We start from the raw sequence: 9,470 nt of genomic DNA, 5'->3' as shown, positions 1-9,470 counted from the left end.
CTAGCAAATACAGGAGGGGAGAAAATGCATAATGGTTAATTTATCCTTTGGTAATATAGAATAAAGTATGCATCCAATATGTAAAGCAAGAGCTGCAGAGTTTTTACAAAGAAAGTCCGTGCCTGCATTCCAAGATATCTATGCTCGGAGATGCAAACTTAACCTAGCAGCCATATGTATTGGATATAAAGCCTACATGTATGTCAAAAATGGGTAGCAGAGGAAACAGATGGAGCAGAAAGGGAATGCACTGTTAACTCCAAATAAATTAGCTAGGTTTAAAGACAAGCAGTTTCTGTTACAGAGCACGGTTATTAAACATACACTAAACATTTTGCAGCTCTATTTCAAATCTGCTGACATGAACGCTTGTAGTAAGAATGATCAGCTAGGAAGGCTGTGAGCTTATAGTGTTAAACAGAAGGCAGAATGACATGGTTATATCAGCAGTACACTCAAAAAGAAAAATCAGTTACTGACCTACAGGCAATCTTTTCAAGCTTTATTTGCAATGATATAGAGAAAATTGGATATCCAACTTGGTTACAAGCATTGACTACCCTTTAGGTTATTTATAGTTCCCTAGACTATCTATATAAGACATGGAAAGACTAACACAACCCGTTTCACAGATAGAGGGAAATAATTGTTGACACTCACTAGTAAGAGGCCCAGGCAGGCTTGTTTCTCACATTTATAAAGCCCCTGAGCTTGAACTTTGAAAACCTTTACTAACCCTCTATCAGCAGTTTTTCAAATCATAGTACATATGGTATTTATGTATGGTGTATACTAAAGCACTTTCATTTTCCATCTCAATTAATCTTGGGGATTAGTGATTTGTGTAAAAGTCTATGTCCTAAGATGCCAATCAGTACAAACGTATTCTGTGCTTTCCTTTAGATAAGAACACCCATCAAGGATACCACCCTTTTCCATCACTATTGCTTACAGCAGTACAACTGCTGGAATAATACAAAAAAGTTTTTAGATTTTCAAGGATGGAACTTGCTGGAGCATTGAGCTCTACATTTTACAATTTACAGTTGACTGCTTAGAGTATTCAAAATGGGCTACATCAGACATGCATACAGTCTGTAAAATCCCAGCGCTAATTTATTCTGTCACTGGCATCAAAGTTAACAACGTGAAACACTGTTTTTTCCTATTATGCAACAACCAATTATCAGTTTAGCTGGATGTCCAGATATTCCCTTTTAATGGTGTAGAAATCCACCTAAATGACAAGGTATGAATCTTCCATTTGCCAATTAATAGAGCTAATTCTGAAACAGCATTGGGATAAACTTTTCATAAAAGTGCGTGCGTGGAAATCCTAGCACCTCTCCCTTTACAGAATGATCAGAAATCTTAAAATGATGTTCTTTCCTCAGATCCTTTATACTTTGAGATGTGTCAGTATCACGTGCTAATAAATGGTTAGTTAAGTTTCCAAAGCTATCTTTCCAATTTTTTGGGATGGAAAATGATGTAAATTAACTATATATCCCAATGCAACAATGGAAGTTAGGGATAACTAGCCTCTTACAGTAGGCTGTGGCCTTCATCATGAATAGACTTGGTTGATGTATCACAACCCACTTTATAGGCTAGATCAGAAGCTAATATTGGTACTGCATTGTAGTTACTCATTATGCATATGAGAAATTACATAAAACAGTGATTCAAATCGGCATCTGTGGTCTTGAACCCCCAATTTGATGTCACCCTAGTATTCTTTTAGCTGATAGGAGATGCCTGGTTGAAAACTAATATTAGGCCTTTATCCCACCCTGTACAGAAAGTTTGATCAAAAGTTGCCCTGGTTTTATCCTTCTACCTAATATAGTCATTTCAACTATATTCACAATATATTTTGAATTACTTTCGAATAAGACATGCAACTATGGCCCCTTCACTCAACAATATTATTAAATTTGAGTCATTATACTTGCAAAATGGAGAAAAAATGAATGTAAACCAAAAAAACCCACCGACTGGTATCTAATCAGCTTTTATGAAATCTCTTAGGATCTCTTGCACAAGACTTGTTTAAATGTTAGACTTTCATATTACACTATGACTGTTTCCATTACAGCATTCTTAAATATACTTCAAATGTATGGGAACATCAAGTGAAACTAATAAATGAAGGATTTTGGCAATGCATATCGGAAGAATGTCTACTACTGGATTTATTTGACCTGCAGTATGCTCCTGCTGTCAGAGCATGTTGGGGACTGTCATCTTGTGCAGACAGAATATAGTCAAGGACTAGACAGCTTAAATGTGGAGTGATGAAAATCTCAGAACACAGGTTTCTGGATTTGTCGTCATCCATCGTTGCTGCTGAAAGAATATGTATGGACCTTGTAATTGTCATTTCATACTAGACTTCTCATTACATTACGAAGGAAAAATTCAGGACTGCTTTTGGAACTGCAGTATGTTTCAGTTGTGAAAAAGCGCATCTGTTTGTTTAATGAGGATTTGTCACAATATGATTTTTTTAATAAGGTAATCACACAACTAATTTTGTGATTGTCTACAACAGCATCAGATTTACACACCCAGAAGCAAATTGCCTAACTTTTAACCTGATAATCCTGAAAAAATAAATAACCTATCTATTTTCAACTTGGATGTAATAAATATTTGTCACTGAATGCTACACAACTTGTTTTGTCATTTACTTTTATGTGTTCTATGAATTGTTCATATCTTATAAGTTATCCATTGTTGAAATGTACTCATTGCGCTTATTTAGTTTGCATTTGCTGTTGCAATTAAAAAAAAAAATCACTTTTATGTTCTAGATGGCCTGAGTGTATTACCAGATCAAAAGCATATACTGTACAGTCTAAGACAGGTTCAGGACTCCTCATAAAATAAGAGTGTTACGATGTTTCTGCACTGTGTTGTGGGTGCAATTTATATATATATCAGTTATATATTTAGGGTGTCTGAATATAGCATTTTCCCATCTATCAATGTTACCAAGTAGTTTTCTGGTATGTGTCTCTTTGCTGCATGCTTTGGACTTAAAAGAGTCATCGGAAGTTTGGGATGGTTACTGTGGTCTCTACTTGTCTGGACATTGCTTCAGTGTGAGACATGGTAAATTGTTATTTTGTAATGTTACTGTACATTGATATCTATATGTCCACATATATATCTATGGGTCTACTGAATTTCATTTCACCCCGACCACATCGCTGAAAACACAAATTACTGAAAACTCATTTCACTGAACTGAACTTAGTATATATGGCACTGTGTAGAGTACTGTAAGGCAAGTAAAAGGTATATGCCCTTTTCCCCACTGTAGTGCATTCCTGGAGTTAGTATATATAGTTAGGGTGGGTGTTGGGTGTATAGCCCCCTACCTTGTTTGTTTTATATTGTATTTTACCAAAAACATCAAAACAATACATTTTGTAGACATAAGTGATCATGTTTATTACATATATACATGGTTAGGTCCTTTAGTTGAAACCATCAGAGTGATAGGATTTACTATGAATATTTAGACATCCTATCTTTATTCATTTCTTGAGATGTCTATGATTGTGAGCCCTTTTTTATAGGTTATGTATACACTTTTTTCTGTGAACCTTCCCTATGTATACATATGGTCATGATTATTAGCTGAAATAATCAAAGCGATATGATCTGCTTTATTATTTCTAACATTTTTGTCTAGATAGTACACTGGTATGTAGGTGCCATGGTTTTATTCTAGCTGCGAGTCTACTGGCTATGCATTTATTACTTGTGTGCAGTAAAAAGTTATTAAGTTAGTTATATAGCACTCTTATTTTTATAACAGTGTTTTAACCTTTATTATAAATCTGCTGATTTTAATTTAAGTGTGTAACATATAATACATTAGTTCAGTAGTAATGTGGTAGACTGAATTAATATAAGTATAGATCTTCTATGAATGAAGTTCGAACTTTGATTAACAATACTAGTACTGTGAGTAGCACTTTAAATTGTTAAGCGCAAAATTTGTAATTTGTTTAACCAATCAGGTATCATGATAGTTCTTTTAAAGAGCTTGTTTTTATGTAATTCTATCTAAGTCTGAAGAAGCCTGTTGGCGAAAGCGCTTACTTTGTTTTACATCAAGTCTGCAATTAAAGCTTTTATATTTTATATTCCTTGGAGTTATTGAAGTGGTCATTGATTCGCAGTTGACGCTATTGTAATAGTGAACACGTTTTATTGCCGCAAGGAACAGCGTGTATGGTGACTGAATTTTGCAATTTATATATATATCAGTTATATATTTAGGGTGTCTGAATATAGCATTTTCCCATCTATCAATGTTACCAAGTAGTTTTCTGGTATGTGTCTCTTTGCTGCATGCTTTGGACTTAAAAGAGTCATCGGAAGTTTGGGATGGTTACTGTGGTCTCTACTTGTCTGGACATTGCTTCAGTGTGAGACATGGTAAATTGTTATTTTGTAATGTTACTGTACATTGATATCTATATGTCCACATATATATCTATGGGTCTACTGAATTTCATTTCACCCCGACCACATCGCTGAAAACACAAATTACTGAAAACTCATTTCACTGAACTGAACTTAGTATATATGGCACTGTGTAGAGTACTGTAAGGCAAGTAAAAGGTATATGCCCTTTTCCCCACTGTAGTGCATTCCTGGAGTTAGTATATATAGTTAGGGTGGGTGTTGGGTGTATAGCCCCCTACCTTGTTTGTTTTATATTGTATTTTACCAAAAACATCAAAACAATACATTTTAAACAGTAGACATGCATAGTTGCAACACCATTGACTAACTTCCTCCAGAAGACAATATGTAATCAAACTAAGTGGGGGCTTCACCCCCCCACACTCCCAAATGTGGGTGGGTCTGTGCTCCCCACACCCCCTCTAAGTATATATACTAACTCCAGGAATGCACTACAGTGGGAAAAAGGATATATACCTTTTACTTGCCTTACAGTACTCTACACAGTGCCATATATACTAATTGCAGTTCAGTGAAATGAAATTCAGTGAAATGAGTTTTCAGTAATTTAAGTTTTCAGTGAAGTGGTCGGGGTGAAATGAAATTCAGTGAAATGAGATTCAACAAAATAAAGTAGACCCATATATATATATATATATATATATATATATATATATATATATATATATATATATATATATATGGGTCTATATTAGATCATCGAAATGGCAGAATTTCGAATGATCTAATATCGAACCCAATATCACGAACGCTGAAAACAGCGAAGCTGCACAAAACTGAATTCTTTCCTAGGGAAAGAATTTGGTTGGCAATTGTTGTGGCTTCACTGTTTTCAGCAATGTGGTGGAAAGTTACGAGTTGGGTTAAGGTAAGTGTGTGATTGTGCGGACGTTCAGGTTAGGGTGCAGGTTGGGTGAGTTAGGGTTAGGGCATGGGTCAGGTAAGTGTGTGATTGTGACAGAATTTGGGGTTAGGGGTGGGTTAAGTGAGTTAGGGTTAGGGCACGGATGAGGTGAGTGTGCAATAGTGAGAATTTGGGGTTAGAGGCAGGTGAAGTGAGTTAAGGTTAGGGCGCGGGTGAGGTGAGTGTGCGATAGTGAGAATTTGGAGTTGGGGCAGGTTAAGTGAGTTAGGGTTAGAGTGCGGGTGAGGTGAGTATGCGATAGTGACAGACCTTAGGGTTAGGGTCTGGGTTAAGGTAAGTGGACAGATAGTGTATGTACAGTGTAGTGTAGGGTTAGATGTAACTTTTAAATGTATGTGTGTGGATTGCTGATTTTTAGTGTGCTTGTGGTGTGTGCATGTGTGTGTGTGTGTGTGTGTGTGTGTGTGTGTGTGTGTGTGTGTGTGTGTGTGTGTGTGTGTGTGTGTTACTTGGAACAGCAAATTTTTTCCCTGGGAAAAAATTTGCTGTTTTGAGGTTTGAATATTGTTAGGGTTCAGGTTTTGCAGTTCGTCGTTACGGCATTCGATAATGTGCCATTTCAATGATCTAATACATATATTTATATATATATATATATATATATATATATATATATATATATATTATAAATGGGTGCAATGAATTTTGTTGACACTATAGCTGGACAACATCAGACAACTAAGCAGATGTAGAACGATGTGTGAGATTGTACAGTTCCTGGAGTTTGAGAATATGCCTTTTTCCCCATATTTGCAGTCTTGGAGTTAGTATATCAACTATAGACTGGTTGCGGGGGGCACAGAGAGGCTTGCTCCCCAGCAAAAAACTACCACAGGAATTTATTAAGAAGTGCATACATGTGCTGACCCTAACATGATCAAATGGTTGTGTACAATGAGCAGCAGTGCTGAGTATGGAAGACCCCAAGCAACCCTGCACATTGAGCAGCACATGCTTGTGGCCAGAACATGTTGAGATGCAGCAGGGCTGAAGCACACAATATAAACATAGGTGGTAAATTAGCCTAATCTGAGTCAGCAAGTAGATGTGAATGGCACAGAACTAGTTAGGACAACTAGGAATACATAAAACACAGGCAAAGCTTAACAAATACTCAGTGCTCTGAAATCAAATGTAATCTGAATAAGGGACATATCTAGAAATAGTCGTGAACAATGAATAATATTATAAGTTGAGATGTTGAAAGAACAAGAGAGTGTGAAATGGCATACATTTTCAGATGTGAAGGAAGTGTACACCTCCCATTAATGTTATGATTTACTTAAGTAAACTTCACCATCGTTCTCCATATTTTTACATGGGATTAAGGGAGACAGTGCTAAAATTGGAGTCAAACTCAGGGATGCCCCTCAACTTCAAAGACAGGGAGGTATGATTACAGTGGGCAAGAAAACATAATACAGTAGGACAATGGACATGTAGGAGGTTCAGTAGCATTGTTATGTATACCGGAACATAATAAAAAGGCAGTATAAATATTCCAAATAAATCAGTTGCAATGTGTGAGCACATATGCAGGTAACACAAGTGGGCAAATTCCCTTGTCTTTATACATATTGAACTAACAGTGCAAGATAATGGTGAGGCACCATAAATAAAACTGTGGAACAGTTGAAAAAATAAGGAGAACCACTGGACATCATTTCAAAAAAAAAACAGGTGCAGTAGCCACATGCTTGTTCAGAATGTTAGAAATTGGGATAGTAAATCAGTCCCAAATCAGTATGTGGTACAATCTAAAAGGACCTGCCACAGAACTGTCATTTTGAACAGAATATTTCTTAGAGATTGTGCTGTAATGCATTGGTACAGATGAATAACTACAATAGATGAGATGTTATTACACAGAAGATGTGGGACATGTCATGAGAGATAGAAAATATACTAAGATGGAAATCCTGGAGGATACAAGTCATTTAGAGGGATTCCATTAATATCAGTGTTGTGTGAGTAAGAATGTCAGTGCTTGCCTATGGACACAGGTATGTGTGAAAGAAGACCACTCATGATAGTACCTTGGGAAAATAACGACATCATATATATGCCTGATGTCAGTATTGTGTAACTACAACTGCTGCATGCACCATTTCACTTTATTAAATGTGTGCTTGTAAAGCAGTTGTGACTTACATATGCAGTTCCTGCTCCTGACATTCATACGCAAGTTAATGCAGTCTGGCAAAGTACACATCTGAAGGCAGTTTACTATCATGTCCTAAATCAAAATGTTTCCCTAACTCAGCATTGTGCAACACATTTGTAATACCTGAATCATAACATGCAACATACCTCAGAGAGGTAAAATATTACTATGTGCTAGTAAGTGAACTGTAACAAGCACCTGTTGATTGTGATGTTTAGCATACAGTGGTCTATGAAACTGTTGTTATCCTCGGTTCATCAGCCACTACTTCCATTGCACAGCTGTCAACTGCAAATTCTCAGATTGTTTTTCCTACAAAACAACATCTTATAATAACTATTCCACTACATGGATCACTTAGTGTGTTTTTTGCTAACTGTTATGTAATGGAATACATTATACCAAGCATACTCAAAAGGAAAAACAGCAATTACTGGATGAACATCATTTATCTATACCAAAGCCAGTACATAGCGATTGTCCTGTTACACTTTGTGACCACTATGTAGCATGGCACACTTCAAGACCTGTTGAATAAGCCACTCTTGCCTGTAAACACTGTAATGTGAATAAAATAACAGAAGGCATGCAGTAATGGGGTAGAACGTCTGCAATGCAGATCAAGTTCCTCTTAGTGTGCACACCAACTGAACATTCCAAACAAGACTCCATATCACACTTATTAGACAACATACACTTGATGGGATAACCTGAGCATTGTGTTTGAATGCATATCACTCCCATTAAAGGGATTGCAAAAGTTTACATGTCTCTCCCTGATTGCAAATGTTTACAGTATGTAAAGTTTTAATGACCAATTACTTTAGAGAAGCCAGTCTTGCATGTTAACAGTCTGTTACACACTTAGCAGTTACACCTTGATAGGCTTGCACACCTGCTTACCTGGGTTCATAGCTCATAGGGCTGCATATCAATCAATGATGCCACAGACAAAAATGTAGTGGACAGCTACTGAGGCACTCACTTGAAGGAATTGCATCAGGAGTCTGATGCATTGCTTAAGCCTCCACTAAAATATCTTCTGTGGTTTAAACACTTCCTTTCCCTGTTAGTGTTCAGAGTAATGCAGGTTTGCATATCACCATCTGTCAAGTTAGCCAGTCCCGTCTGTCACTATGGTCTTCCACAGTGACATTTCTTGATCTGTAATCCTGCCTATCTATGTCCACAATGTAGAGAATAGCATATCAACAGCTGATACCATGGAAAATATCATTACTGCAGTTATCAGAATCCACACAGTTTAATGGATGGCATCAGTGATGTGTTATAAGCAGTATGAGTCACATACATGCTTTTGAGTTATCAGAATGATGTAGCCACTTAACTGTTCATCCAACATTGATTTATCCATAACACATCTGTTGATAAACCAGTTGCTGCACAAGTAAAATCATCTACCATACCACCACAGTATGTGAGAATAGCTGTATTTGAACCACAGCCTATGTCCACATTCTATAGACACAGGTATTAACTCCTTCCACCACAGGAGTCACAAAGCACACACTTTAATGTCTGACTTAAGCATTCTTTTGGATTGCTCATGTATCCCCTAAAATGTATGTTAGGGGGTCCAGATCCTTTAGTTGTGTCACTGCTCACACAAGTGTGAGTCAAACATATCACCATATGTTGGTTAATGTAGTCTTATCTGTAACTGTTATTTCACACACGTGCATTACTTATGCATTGCCAGATTTGAACTCCTGCCTATTTAAGTCCACAATCTAATGAACTATGTATCAGCTGCTCATACCAAAGGACAAGTCTGGCTAGGTTGATGAGACAGAACATATTTGAAGGGATGACCTCATCATTATGTGGCAAGGCAAATGTTTGTCTTAAAAGAAA

Source organism: Protopterus annectens, chromosome 7.part0 (genome assembly GCF_019279795.1).
Source record: "Protopterus annectens isolate FY-2018-M chromosome 7.part0, PAN1.0, whole genome shotgun sequence".
NCBI classification, from domain to species: Eukaryota; Metazoa; Chordata; order Ceratodontiformes; family Protopteridae; genus Protopterus; species Protopterus annectens.
This window is presented reverse-complemented; position numbering follows the sequence as displayed.